The 15,577-nt window shown below is 35.5% G+C and overlaps 2 protein-coding genes across 8 annotated transcripts in view; one reads left to right on the forward strand and one right to left on the reverse strand.

Moving 5' to 3' along the window:
* Dh31 (diuretic hormone class 2) overlaps positions 1–15,577 on the forward strand; it is a 718,880-nt gene that overhangs the window by 574,301 nt on the left and 129,002 nt on the right. The window lies entirely within an intron of this gene.
* The window catches only part of LOC138709611 (uncharacterized), a 444,175-nt gene that overhangs the window by 40,427 nt on the left and 388,171 nt on the right, over positions 1–15,577 (reverse strand). For all 6 annotated transcript variants that reach the window (XR_011334972.1, XR_011334971.1, XR_011334970.1 and 3 more), the window contains one exon: positions 12,790–12,879. The gene's annotated coding sequence lies outside the window, so the exon portion shown is untranslated. The remainder of the gene's footprint in view (positions 1–12,789; positions 12,880–15,577) is intronic.

A 15,577-nucleotide genomic window follows, 5' to 3' on the forward strand; every position in this document is an offset into this window, starting at 1 on the left:
GCGGACGGCAGCGGAATTCCTTCGCGTGGAATAAGACGCCGCTCGCTGCTTGATGGATGTAGCGTATGCTCTCCTCTCCGAGAGAGGCGAGAGTGGGCAGTGATGCGACATTGTTATCCGCTTTTGTAGTCCGTTGCCGCTGCCACCACTACACATTATGAAGTCTGCCAGAGTGTGTCAGGGGTGGGCAACACCAATTCGCTCGCCACATGTGGCAGTAAACAATTTCAGTGCTGACCTAATTTTTGTTCGATAGTACCACAAAATCATGTTTGCTATAGTCTACACAAGATTTCCACGCTTGAGCTGAAATTTTCAAGTTGCCGTCTTCATGCTATTGCCATCACATATTCCCCTAAGCTCCTTTTTTGTTTTTATTTTAGGATTTGATTCGAGATCGTGATGAGGAATAAAAATGAAGGCGTTGGGAGGGAGGGAACTCATACGTTTCAGTCGCTTAGGCTCTATATTAAAACATCAAGCTTTAAGAGAAACGAATTTTCAATATTAGTAATATACGTTACAAGAGCGGTATGTTGACGTTTTCATGTTCGAGGAAAAGATTGAAAAAGCGAAACGTAGTTGAGCTTTTTTAATTTCCGAGAACATGAAAACAAACATACCGCTCGTGTATCGTACATTATTTGGTGCGAAGATCGTTTATTACATACCTGAAAGACGAATGTCTAATTAGTTGAAATGAAATCTCCATGTTGGTTTCTGTTTAATGACGGCAACTTCGGAACACCAAAATATCTTTCTTCAACATTGTTGCTATAAAATGTTTTCTGTGTTTACTATAGGCCTACTCCAGCAGGCCGTGATATACGTCTGTCTTTTTTTTCCCCCCCAGTTTATAAATGCGAACTTAAAACAAACGGTAAGGTTATGTAATGATTTATTTTTCATTTTAATATTTTAACAATATTATTTATATAACATATTGCAGTAATAACATCCGCATCTGGAATCTTGTTGATTTTTTCACGGCTTCCTTAATGTTACTTGTATCAGGAATGCAATAAGTTTCGTGGAGTAGTAGACTTTACTTAATTTTCGTAAATATTTAAAAACAATAATTAACATTGCAATTTAGGTGAAATTGCAGTGGTAAGTTTCCAATTTATAACTATTACTATGTTAAACGTCTCTAAAAATAATATGTTAAAAGCCTAAAGCAGTAAAATGAATGTCGCTCTTAAGCGGTAAGAAGAGGGAAATTGTTATGTGTGTTAGGTTGGGAATACTGAATGTGGTATTACACACTTACCGCGTATTGGTTCTGTGCGGAAAACAAGCAAATACGCATGATCTCGCACAAAATTTATTTTCAATCGATACCCTTAAACAACAGTGGTTTATATAAACCCCCAACACTCTAATGACCAGTCCAGCCATCCCTCTAAGATCGCGTACCATTCCGCCCTAACAATTCCCCACATTCCCCTCCTCAAACGGTCTGAAGTGTACGCCACCCCTCCCGTCTGGCCAACGGTCTGAGGTGTAAGCCACCCCTCCAGTCCAGTTCCGCTGGGTCACCCACAAACTACCATGCTTTGGCATGTCCATGGAAGCCAGCCGAGTAATATCTTTCTCACTTCTATTTTTCATTTATTCATAGCTTTCTGCCCAAGGGCAGATCTTTCATTGCAAACTCGCATTCTCTAATTTTCTCTATTTTCCGCCTTCCTCTTAGTCACCGCATACGACCTATATATCTTAATGTTGCCTACAGCTGATATCTTCTATTATTATACCCCTTAAATTAAGCTGTTCGGCCTGGGTGACGCAGTCGGTAAAGTGCTATCCTGTGCCCGAGGTTGCGGGTTCGATCCTGACCTAGGTCGATGGCATTTAAGTGTGCTTAAATGCGACAGGGTCATGTCAGTAGATTTACTGGCATGTAAAAGAACTCATGCGGGTCAAAATTTCGGCACAGCGGCAACGCTGATATAACCTCGGCAGTTGCGAGCGTCTTTAAATAAAACATAAATTTAAAATTTTTAAATTTAGTAGTAATTTTTGTGCTTCATAATATAAATATTAATTAATTATTCGTTAGCAAATTGCGTTTTCTTTAATGTATTCAAGTGTCAGTTGAATTTCTAGGGATTACACTCGTTATCGATCGTTGTACATTGAACTAGCTTCTTATGTAATTACTAGGGAAAGGAAGTTCACGCATTTGCATATTTGTTCTCTATCGTTGTGTGAATATGCTGAAAGATTATCTACATGAATCACAAATTGCTGAATATAATGATATTACTTTTATTGTGCATAAAGTGCATATTTTGCCTTTAATAATAAAAGCATCGTATTTTAACATTTATTCAGGGAAACTGCATATTATGTTTGTTTATTTGTCTTTCCCTCATTTTTAAAATTGTGTAACCTCTTGAACACGACTAATTTACGTTTATGAATTTTGAACGTAACGATGACTTCCTCATAGGGAGCCTCTCAAGTTAGCAATTGGTACTCCTTCACTGCAGTCTTTAGCAGATTTCGATAGAACAATATCCAGTTTAACATCAGTTCCAGGAAATGTAGGAGATGAAGTGAACGAGAAAACAGCAAATATTCTTTCCAAAAAAACCCTGGCTATTATCAACTTAAAGAAATTCAAGATATTCTCGAAGGAAAAACACCCCAAAAACCAACAAAATTTTCTATAGAACAGCTCACAGCTTTTGTGCAAGCCCCTCTTACTTCTTGTGACGTAGAGAGAAGTTTTTCGCGCTACAAATCTATGCTCAGAGACAACAGGCGAAGAATGACAACAGAAAACATACGTCATTGCTTAGTTGTGAACTATAAAGGCCCATTCACAATGAAAATTAAACATAACCGTAACATAAACACAGAAGTTTACGCCTAGGCTACCAAATGGGATCATTCACAATGATTCACATAAACACTGACATAAACATTGCCGTTAGATGTTAACATGAAAGTTTTCAAACTCCAAACTTTCATGCTTATGCTTACGTGATTTGCAAACAGAACACAATCGTGGAGCGCTGAAGTATACGACAGAATATGAGGAAATGGCGTCGTTGTTATGTTTCCATGGTTACAAGTATATTTGCTGTTATGTTTATGTGAATGATGGTATGACTTCTTGATTTTACTGTAACGTTAAGTTAACGCTTACGTTATGTTTAATGTTCATTTTGAATGAGCCTTAAAGGCCCATTCACAATGAAAATTAAACATAACCGTAACATAAACACAGAAGTTTGCGCCCAGGCCTTAGACGTTAACATGGAAGTTTGCAAACTCCAAACTTTCATGCTTATGCTTACGTGATTTGTAAACAGAACGCAATCGTGGAGCGCTGAAGTATACGACAGAATATGACGAAATGGCGTCGTTGTTATGTTTCCATGGTTACCAAATATGTTTGCTGTTATGTTTATGTCCCCATCGTGAATGATGGTATGACTTCTTGATTTTACCGTAACGTTTACATTCTTAAGTTAACGCTTACGTTATGTTTAATTTTCATTGTGAATGAGCCTTAACAGCATAAATGAAACATTCAGCAATGAGGCAAGCACTTCAAAATCAATAGACTAAACGAAAGTTACCTATACCTTATTATTCTTTTACAATAATCTCAGACTGATAATGCATATTTTGTAGCATATTTATCTATTTTTATGTTCGACTATGCCGAAATGTAATAATTATACACCTGGTAGTAGCCCTTTAATTCACCTCATTAAAGTACACCTATGCATTATAATTCAGTTGTTCAGCCAATGAGAAATCACCATTGTACCATTATAAAACCGCAAGTATCGATTATTCTCGGATATGCAATCGAAAGACAATTAGCGAAAAGTCATGGAGGCTGGAAATCCAATACTGTCGCAGAAGGTTATGTTCTGTTGCTATAATAATTAGCGTTAATTGTAAATAATATTGAAATAAATTCAATTTGTCATCTCGTTTTTCAATTCTAAATCAATTTCCAGGTTATATCAAGACTAATCTTCATGTTATTCTCTAGATTATATCAAGGTCAATGACATTCGTGCCTCGGAAAAAATCAATACTTTCGCGTCTGCGCACATCTCAGAATTCAGGTCAGTTCCGCTCCTCACTTACATAACAATAACATGAATATATGAATAATTTCAAGTTAGAAATATGGTCGAGCATAAACAGTCGTATGAAACTTGCCTATAATGGTAATTAAGACGTTCGTATGAAAATTATGAAACTCGCTTGCGCTCGTTTCATAAACAAACATACTCGCGTCTTAATTACTACCATTATAGGCTCGTTGCATAATGTACTATTACGGCATAAATGCATATATATTCTTCACATTTTTAGGGCATGAACTTCCTTTCCCTGGTAATTATTCATTCAGTTTTATATATTTCAAATCTTGATTTCCATTTATGCTACAGAATTTTATGTTGTTCGTCATCTCATTTTCTCGCCTGCAATTAAAACAGTGTTCATTAGTAAGTAGATACTGTGAAGGAATGATGTAATGAATCCTGCATACACAACGACGTAAATATGGTTCAAATTCAAATGTTCATTACTCCCCGCCATTAACGGTTCGTGCAAACCTCTAACAGTGGCTGTAATTGTATATTTACTTCTGGAATGAAGGCGCCGGAAAACTTAATTACGCAACATGTGGAAAAGACTGCATATATAGCAGCAGTCAACTTGCTTGCACGTAACATTTTACAATTACAGGATCGCTGCACAAAGCATAGCTTTTGCACAGAAGCACAATCTCGTTGTGGATATACAGGAATGATGTTTTAGACAACACACAACCAGTACCCGAAACAACGTCTAAACTCCTCTGACAATTACGTAATTTTCGTTCTTTGGCTTACAGAATTTGTAATAATGACATCATACATATATGTACTTGTTATTATCATTCATTCCTTAACCTCAGAATAACTTGCGTAGGCTACAAAACGCAGTTTAAAAGTCATTACTAAGAGGCGCACTACTTTAAATGCGAATACTCTTCTATTCATCACTTTTATACATAATTTTGGCTGCTCTCCACTGCAGCTGTAGCAGCTTTTTCACTTCTTGAATCGTATATCCTGTAAACGCTGTCCTTCAGAAACCCCAGAAGTAATTAACTATAATTTACTTACTTATTTCTTTTAGAGAACCTGCCTAAAATTCGCACACAAAAAATATGTTAATAATGTATATTTACGAATAATGGGAACCTTTCGCGTATAGTAGCAGAATTCACCACCAGAGCGCACCAGGGGCCAACCCGGTCCTACATGGCGCGCTAATGTGCTTCTACTTCGTTGTTAGTTGTTACATGACATTGCTGGAAGTTTATTTCCGAATACAACTTTACGCTCTCTATTAATGTATGCAAAAGTGTGAATAATGGAGAATTACGATGGAGTTTAACTCAATCGAAAAATGAACTACGCTGAAAGAAAGCGAGAATTCATGGCAAGAAAGCAGATCTTGTACAGAGGTTATGTTCCTAGACCTAAACTTTTATAGTATTACATTTACGTCATTGCTAAATTGAGGACTGGATTGAATTTAAATTCAGTGAAAATATTTCCTATTTAAAGTCTGATATGTAGGCATTCATTCATTCATTCATTCATTCATTCATTCATTCATTCATTCATTCATTCATTTATTTTATTCCATAGATCTTACATGAGCAATGAAGCTTTAAGATATGGAACATGTCAACATTTTACAATATTACAATTACAATTTTTACCAATTTTTATAGTTTTACAATTTAGTAATTTTCTACAATTTTTACAATTTTGTACAATTTTTTTACATTTTGGCGAGATGTAGTGAGATGAGATGAGGTCCGAGGATTCGCCAAAATATTACCCGGCATTTGCCTTTTCGGTGGGGGAAACCTCGGAAAAACCCAACCAGGTAATCAAATCAAAGGGGGTAATCAAATCAAAGGGGCCTATCACTTGGTAAAAAATTCTTGTTTCAGGCTGAAAGATTACGATGTAACCTTCAAGCAACGTGACATCATTCCTTGTGAAGATGATAGGCCTACGTTCGAAATGGATTTGCCACATCCTTCTTTGTATCAGGATATTAATAGCGATACTGTACTTCCTGCCATATCTAATGACTGCATTAAGGTTTACTGTATTTGCAGCTGTGTGAAAAACGAGACTGTGATATGGGGATGAAAATGTATAATGAAAAATATTTATTGTGTGTTCGTATGGTATCAGTGAATACGTTTTCTTTTATCAAAAGCAGTATAGTAATATAGTTTATAATGTTGATGTGAAAGTGAAAGACTCTTTAATTGACGAATGTGAATGTGCAGCAGGAATGGGACCAAGTGCGCATTGCAAGTACAGTAGCGTGCAAATTAATCCGAACACGACATATTTTTACATTTTCTGTCATTGTTGACCTCACAGCTGCTCATACCGCTTTAATTGACATCTGTCGTACGTGAAATTCCATTGTTCAAAGTCTGTAGTTATTATTTTTTTATAATATGTGACATTTTGCCTGTCGTTTTGTACTTATAAGCATTTCAGTTGTGTTGAAGACTTAATACTGCAATCCTGTGTACATTCTGTCGTCTTCACAAATGGATACAACTCCACGAAAACGGTTTAAAGTTATAACATTAGCAGAGCATTCTTCTATGACACAGAGGCAAATTACTGCAGAATGCCACATCGGTTTGGCTACTGTTAATTCGATCATAAAACGATACAGGGAGACTGGTTCCATCATGCCCCAGAAAAAAGGAAACTGTAGCCGGAAAAGGAAGTCTTCACCTGCAGTTGATCGTTTAATTGTCAGGAAAAATAAATTAAATCCTAGACTAACTGCTGTCGACTTAACCCGCGAGTTAATGGCTACCACTGAGGCGAATATTCAAGTCACAACAGTGCTTCGTAGGCTTTTGGAAGCTGGACGAAGGGCTCGTAAGTCTATTAAGAAACAACTGCTAACCCTTGTTATGTGCAAAAAACGCTTAATGTGGGCAAAATTACATCAACACTGGACAGTGAATGATTGGAAGAATGTACTTTTTTCCGATGAGTCTCATTTCGAGGTCCACGGCCACCGTGTTTCTTACGTACGGAAAGGATCCGAAAAAGTAACAGCAGCTTATCTCCAACAAGCACCCAAATACCCCCCTAATGTAATGTTTTGGGGTTGTTTTACACATGAAGGGCCTGGAGCATTAATACCTATCAAGGGAATGATGAATTCTGACAAATATATTCACTTATTGGAAACCAGAATCGTACCCCAGCTGCAAAAATCATTTCCGGATGGCAGAGGTGTGTTCCAACAAGACCTGTCACCATGCCATACGTCTCGAAAAACTACAGAATTCTTCAACAAGAAGAATATTCAGGTACTCCCCTGGCCAGGCAACTCACCCGACATCAACCCCATTGAGAAATTGTGGTCAATTTGCAAAAGAAGAATGCAAAAAATGGATTGTTCTACAAAGGAGAAGATGATTTCTGCCCTCCTTGGTGTATGGTTTCGCGATGAAGAAATGAAGAATATTTGTGGGAAACTAGTGGAATCCATGCCAAATCGTCTCACAGCTGTTATTAGGAACAAGGGAGGCCACATCGATTACTGAGGTATGTTTTAGATCTTTTTTTATCCCGTTTGAGTGTTTTTGCATAAGTGATTACGTTGTTCGGATTAATTTGCACGCTACTGTATGTATGCACAATATTATGTACTTTAATGGACTTCACAAAAACAAGAACAATGAAAACACAAGAAACATGTAGGTACCAGTAAGCTTCAGGCATTTCACAAAGTCAGATGTTAAAATAATTATAAGTAATTCAGAATATAGTATTATACGTGGAATATAAAATACTCAAGTATAAAACAATATCACTACCAAACCTATATATTATATCATCGCTGTGTAATTACTGCAAATAGTGAAAATACTACTATAGTCAAAATTAGCATTAGTATTGCTACTAGTATTAGTATTCAAGTCAGATGTTAAAATAGTTATAATTCAGAAACTTCATTCAGTCAATAGAATTCACAATCTCGGATACAATATAAACAAAGCAGACGCCATGTTGTCGGACCTGGACCGGGTTAGCCCCTGTCTTTCGGGCCATGATGACAAAAAGGTTACCATTACCTATTCAGACATTGTGAAGTTGAAATAGATGAATATCGATTACTGTAATAAATAAAGAATTTAGATGTTATTCAGTAATGCCAACTGAGCAAAGCGAAATACAGATTTAACAATGTTAATACATTTACTGCGCTTTTCTTTTGCTATTATAACAGAAATACATTTTCATCTGCTGAAAACATAATTTAATTTAAAAATTTAATAATATAATTACAAATAACCTGATTAGTAAATTAATTAAATGAACAATTGTTGAAAACCGAGTTATCAAATCTGAATGAAGGTGTGTCATTTTCTTTAGATACAATGGACATGGAGTAAAATTAGAAGATGAAGATGTAGATGTGGAAGTAGGATTTCGCACTGTATTTAGTACTTCACCGTTACATTAATGAATTAATGCCCATCGATTTGCGGGGAAACAGTTGGTGACACTGACTAAACAAAAAAACGACTATGCGCTAAATTGATTCTGATAAATCGAGTTACAAAAATTATCACGATGTATGACTGTGATTGGTTGGAATTAAAAATTTCATTATACTTTACTGGTCGAAAATGTAATGACATCATAAGAAATAGTCACTCTAAACTCACGTTGCACCATGACAAAATGTTTCGAAAAAAAAACAGCCTTTGCGAGCACGCCATTTTGTTTACTAGCAGTTGTTGAGTACGTCGCTAAGGTTACGCGTTTCATACAAAAGACTGTGAAATCTTAAGTAACTGGATGACACCAATATCAGTCATATAGGGGAAAGGTCTTTTCATTTATAATCACTGCTTGTTTTTTTAACCTCTCTATATAAGAAGAAATTAAGTTTGAAAAGTCACTATTTTGAATACTAAACGAGTAAAAAAATGTTCAGATCTGCTTTCCGTAATCATACTATTTCAGATCACCTTTAATGTATTACGTTGTCAGCTACGAAGCCTATATTGCTAATCATTATTGCTGTAAATTTTGAAAAATAAATACTATAGTTCACTGAAGATGAATTTTTAAATTAATTTTCATATCACTTCATACTCGTTCCCATTTTATGAAATCATATAAGACTAGTGGCTTGTGCAGCAAATGCTGCAAACTAAGTTCATTAGACGTTCAAATAAACATTTTTCAGATTTATTTTCAATGAAGAATACCAGACATCCTGAAAGTTATTTGCTTCCATAATAATGAAACATACTCCCTCTGAATGGTTTTTTATGCCAAATACTTTTTCTTGAACCTATACACCTTCAGTTTTTTAGTTTGAACGCGAAAACCCAAGTAACAATGTCAGGACGATCACTCGGTTTTTCATGTGAGAGTAAAGCAGTAGCTGTTTCTGGTCATTGCGGATTGTAGGTGAAAGTTAAAAAAAATGTCAGGTTTGCTATTTTTTCGAACAATAGACGTAGCATCTTGGTGTAGCTGCTGGATGTAGAGCTTGAAATGTAGAGCGTAAAATCATTTTATCCTGCTAAGAGATCTTGCTGAAATAATCGGGAGACTACATAATTTTGTAGGCTTCTTATTTAATCAGTAAGTAATACCTTTTAGTCTTTCCTTAGGAACTGTAATTTTTGCAATCTCTCGAGTCAATACTGAAGAGAATGACGCATATAAATATCTACACCACACCGTCATTAATATACGAAAAAGACCCAACCCCACTTGATTAATACCGATAACTATAAAAATATTTGATTTTTAATAATGTAAGTTTTATAGTTTTCAGTAACATATACTATATAGCCGCCACCCAGTAAATTATAGACATCAACATCTAATTTAAGATATTCTCTACGTTTGCTTATATAACCCCTAAACTTTTCACTTTCATATCGTCAATATAGCATTAATATGTATAATTAATGAAAAATAGTCACATCACGGCATTAACTATAGTAATATTTTATTTCTAATGGTAATAATGTCATCAAACCACCTCAAGTTTTGTAGTTTTTAATATCCAACACACAGCTGTACTTAGAAAATTACACACCACAGAATCAGACCTGTAAATTATTTTTAGTAAGTCTTGAAGTTTTTAACAACCAATTTAATTTGAGCTCTAAATATGTCAGCATTCTTGCAGATCATGGCCTTCGTGTAATATTGTTTATGCTCGACCATGCCGAAATGTAGTAATTATACAGCTGGTAGCAGTCCTTTAATGCATGTGATTAAGGTACACCTATTCATTAAAGTTCAGGTTTTCGATTATTCTCGGATATGCAATCGAAAGACAACGAGGGAAACGTCACGGAGGCTGGAAATCCAATACTGTCGCAGAAGGTTATGTTCTGTTACTATAATAATTAGCGTTAATTGTAAATAATATTCAAATAAATTCAATTTGTCATCTCGTTTTTCAATTCTAAATCAATTCTCAGGTTATATCAAAATTAGTTCATGTTATTCTCTAGATTACATCAAGGTCAATGACATTATTGTTCCTCGGAAAAAATCAATACTTTCGCATCTGCGCACATCTCACAATTTACGAGCTATGCACAAGGTCACTTCCGATCTTTAGTCAGATACGAATAAAATGAATACTTCTGAATAATTTCAAGTTAGAAATATGGTCGAGCATAAAAAGTCGTATGAAACTTGACTATAATGGTAATTAAGACGCTCGTATGAAAATTATGAAACTCGCTTGCGCTCGTTTCATAAACAAACATACTCGCGTCTTAATTACTATCATTATAGGCTCGTTGCATAATGTACTATTACTGTAGTGTGTGTTTTTTTTTATTCTGAAATGCAATTAATGACGACAGATGGATTTTAGAAAATAGGAAAATTATGTTGAAAAATTGACATTTCACTGAAAACTATTTTTCTGAAAAACTTTGGATTCCAAGCTTCAAAATGAGGGGTCACTTATTAAATCCGTTCAGCCGTTTTCCCGTAATTTCCATTACCAGTTCAAATTATATATATATATATATATATATATATATATATATGTTATTGTATTAGAAAATAAGTAGCCTATGTAATTCACTGTGTACAGACACGAATGAAGATGCCGACAAGGTTCGTATCCTCTGTGATGCTCCTATAGCTAGTGGCCACAGACCCAGCGGGTATGGATCGATTTTTGGTGAGAGAAGTGCAAATTTAGCTCCCTCCCTTAGGAACTAGAAGCGAATGCCTTCCCTTGTGCTGTCCTATGCCGTTTAAAGCAAAGGTCTTATGCTACGCCGACAACATGATGAAGGAATCCAACTAATATTTAATGTACTACCTATACTTTGGTACACGTCATCTACTCGAGCTATGAACAGTCGTTGATAACAGATAATAAAAGAGGACTGCAGTTTAGTGTCGACAATGGTTGGGTGCAGTTTCGAAGCTTCATAAAACTCATGTCCTAGCATAGAATCCTGCGTAGGATCAAGTACTGCCACAAACAGAGGCCTGGTATCGTACTTATCCACATTACAAGAGACGTCAATGTATTTTCGTCAGATTGAAAAAGACTGAAAGAAAAGGAAGTCAATTTGAGTGGAATATCATCAGTCGTAAAAATCTTGACATACGCTACTTGAATATTTAATGGAAACTTTCTAGTTAACATATCTTAGTTTTTCTGCAATAAACTCCTATGTAACATTTATCGATTTTCAGATATTTGCTCCATTAAATAACTTAAATAGTGATACAGCAAATAGTAAAATCTCCTATATGTAATTATATTTTTTCCTTTCGAAAATTTAAGAATTCACAATCTCCTATGTACTACTGCCATAGAATAAATAAATGTGTTTTTCTTCCTACTGAACAATTTTATATTTTGCACATAGGAGCTACTGCAGGAACAACGACGATATATCATATCGTGATTATGATTCAAGTAATGAAGTATCTGGCTTCACATCCAGCAGATCTGGTTCAACTGCTGGCAGTTTTGTGAAGATTGTTATCCCTATTTTTCAGGGACTGGGCTTGTATCCGCTCGCAGTGTTGCCAATTTGGGGAAAAAGTAGCTAAATCTAGGGTATTTGAGAAACATAATAGCGACTAAAATTCATATTTGGGATTAGCGACTTCTTTGGAGTCAGTCAGATATTTTAGGGAAAAACCTGGGGATTTTTCAAGTGTAAGACTCACTCAAATGCAATTATTCCCACATTAATATTATACATTCAACATTCCATTCATCTAGGATCTTCTACTTCAACACTGGAGAAATATTGCAGTGAAGATAAGGACAAGATTTCTATATTCTTTACGAAGAGAGACCCGAAGGTTTATACTGTAGTCTGAGGCTTATTGTGCTTACCATTCCTATTCTGTGAATGATATATATTATAGCCGAACGGTCGCGCTCTTATACAAGTACAGCACGCAGCACCGCGGATGATGATATGTGAATTAATGACGAGGAAATGATTCCGAGGTCCAACGACGAAACTTATCCAGCATTCCTGCTTCAATTGGTTGAAGGAAAACTCCGAGGATAAGATTTAAAATAATGTCAAGTTTCAAAATCTAGACTTAATTTTATTTAAGAGTCGTACAGAAGGCACTGTGCAACAGTGGTGGATTTCAGGAGACCAGCGATAGCCGAAAGTTCGTAAAAGCTATGATGCCTGCCTTATACAATCCGTCACTGAGCAATGCTTACCTTCCTGTGTACTCGTCTCAGCCGGGGAAGGTTGAGTGGAGATTTAAGGGAAAATCTGCAGTGACTCGATTCAGTTATTAATGCCCAGACCTGAAATAGACAACACAAAATTATATTCAATTACTGTATGTCGCGAAAATGAAAAAAGTAAAAAGAATGAAAAAAATTAATACAAATATAAATGCAAGACATGACGTAAAAATGAAAATTAAAGAGTAAAAATAGATGGCAGTATTATTTCAAATCAACTATCTTCAATATTTTAATAAGGTAAGGTTTATATTTAATATAACAAATTATGATTTCCCGGTCTCTGATCGGGTCCTGACAGAACTGATATTTGATCCTTATAGTGAAATTCGGTGAAATCCGAAGGGTCTAATTACTCAAATTCACTCCTCTCAACTCCACGCTGGGGCCCTCTGGAATCTTCCAAGATGCGAAAGGCAGACTGATGTGCATAAAGCAATGGAAAGCTACCGCATTTACCTTTCCCAAGAAAAACTACAAAGACTAAGAAGAAACTGCTTACTAAACGATACACTTGAAGGAATGGTGAACAGAAGAAGAATATAATCAGATGATAGACAACATTAAGATACATTGGTCATATGCGGAGACTAAGAGGAAAGCGGAAAATAAGAAAATGTTGGACAATGCTGGGTTTGCAATGAAAGACCTGTCCTTCGGCAGAAATTATGAATGAATGAGGTGTTTGGTTTTTTGTAGTGCAATAATAAGGGATTTCTTAAATTTTATGTTCGAGCGTTAAGGCGATGAGCTACTGAAATTTCTAAAATTCACAATTTTTAAGCTAGAGAGTTGAAATGTTGACTGATTATGCATATAAATATTACAACCACACATTGTAAATGTCAATCTTTACTCGTAAACACTTAAAAAAAAATTAAACGTTTTTTTTTTTTGTTTTAATTTTTAGTGAAAATAATTCTATTTATAAAATATATATATATTATTTTCAAATCTAATTTTTTTCTGAAAGGTAACACTGCATATTGTGCAATGGAGCATTAGTAATACCCTATTCTAATTTGTTCATTTGTAAAAAAATATATATATAATTTCTTCAATTTTCTGACACCAATAAAAAATAATACTGATTTTTGTATAATTATCTACCAATAAGACTATGCTGAATGCAGCCAATCAAATGCTCCATTTCAAAACAGATATATTAATGAATAAGTATGTCAAGATTCATCACTCCAGCTTTAACAACTGAGAAATAAAATGAATAATTGTGATTGAAAACGTAGAAAATTTCTTTCTTGAGATAATCACGAGTAAATATAAAGTTTTGGTTACACATAACTAGTTCATTAACACAACTTCTACCAGATTACATAAAATTATACTTATAATTAAGATATCGAGATAAAGTTTTCACGGAAATATTACTCATGAAACCCTACATTTTTAGCGCGAAAATAAAAAACTATACAATTTGTCAAAATTCTACCATTTTCAGTAGCACATCGCCTTACGCTGGATTTGTGTTGATGTTTCGTTGTTATCTAGTAGACCGTTAAATATTTTATACAATAAAAGTTGTTCAGCAAGTAATCTGTGATTATTATTATTATTATGATGTACTGAAGTACATATGATATTTCCGTGCAGAAATTCTGCGTCATCATATGATGAAAGATGAGTGGAACAGAGAAAAATTCTATCCTGCACCAGGATTTGAACCCGGGTTTTCAGCTCTACGTGCTGACGCTCTATCCACTAAGCCACACCGGATTCCCATCCCTATGTCGGATTGAATCCACTCAGTTTAAGTTCCACCTCTTGGGTTCCCTCTAGTGGCCTACCCTCATGCACTGCTTCATAGATGTATGACAGTGGCACAATGTCCACACATGTGCAGAGGTGCACTCGTTAGTGATTTAAGACGGCGCTTATTCCATCGGATCCCGGCCACTTAGTCACTCATAACGAGTGCACCTCTGCACATTTGTGGACATTTTGCCACTGTCATACATCTATGACGCAGTGCATGACGGTAGGCCACTAGAGGGAACCCAAGAGGTGGAACTTAAACCGAGAGGATTCAATCCGACATCGGGATGGGAATCTGGTGTGGCTTAGTGGATAGAGCGTCAGCACGTAGAGCTGAAAACCCGGGTTCAAATCCCGGTGCCGGAGAGAATTTTTCTGTTTCACTCATCCTTCATCATAATCTGTGATTGTCAAGATATATTAAATTAAATTCAGTGATAGAGTGTTGAACCAAATTTTGTTATGGAAAGCCGAAAATGATATTTCTTAAAATAAAAAGTATTCTGAAAATCGTTTTTTCTTTTTATTTATTTTTTTTTTTCAGTTTTATTAGGCATACTATTTGATTTATAAGTAGGGGTGTATATACAGGGACATTATTTTATTTTTACTTCAATTTTTATTGTACCTGAGTTTTTGAATGTACTTCACTCCCACCCCTTCTACTAAAGAAGTTCCAACTCCACACAGAACCAAGACCGCAGATAGTAAGCAGTACTGAGTTACTGAGTATAGTACGTTCCAAAAATATGTTCGCGTTTTCCAGTGACGAAGGAGCTTTCAATATTGAATCATATTTTCGCACAGGTACTGTCCGTTTGCCTACGTCGCATCCCGATTTTCCCCACCTGCTTCTGCTCGCCCCTCTGTAACATTAATTTCTCTTAGGAATTGGAAGTTTACGTAATATTATACAGCTGTTTAATTTAACTTAAATAAAAGGGCCTCGTTAAGTAATTAACTGTCACGTGATTTCCTCCCTTTC

The sequence above is a fragment of the Periplaneta americana genome, chromosome 11 (assembly GCF_040183065.1).
Source record: "Periplaneta americana isolate PAMFEO1 chromosome 11, P.americana_PAMFEO1_priV1, whole genome shotgun sequence".
In the NCBI taxonomy this organism is placed as follows: Eukaryota; Metazoa; Arthropoda; class Insecta; order Blattodea; family Blattidae; genus Periplaneta; species Periplaneta americana.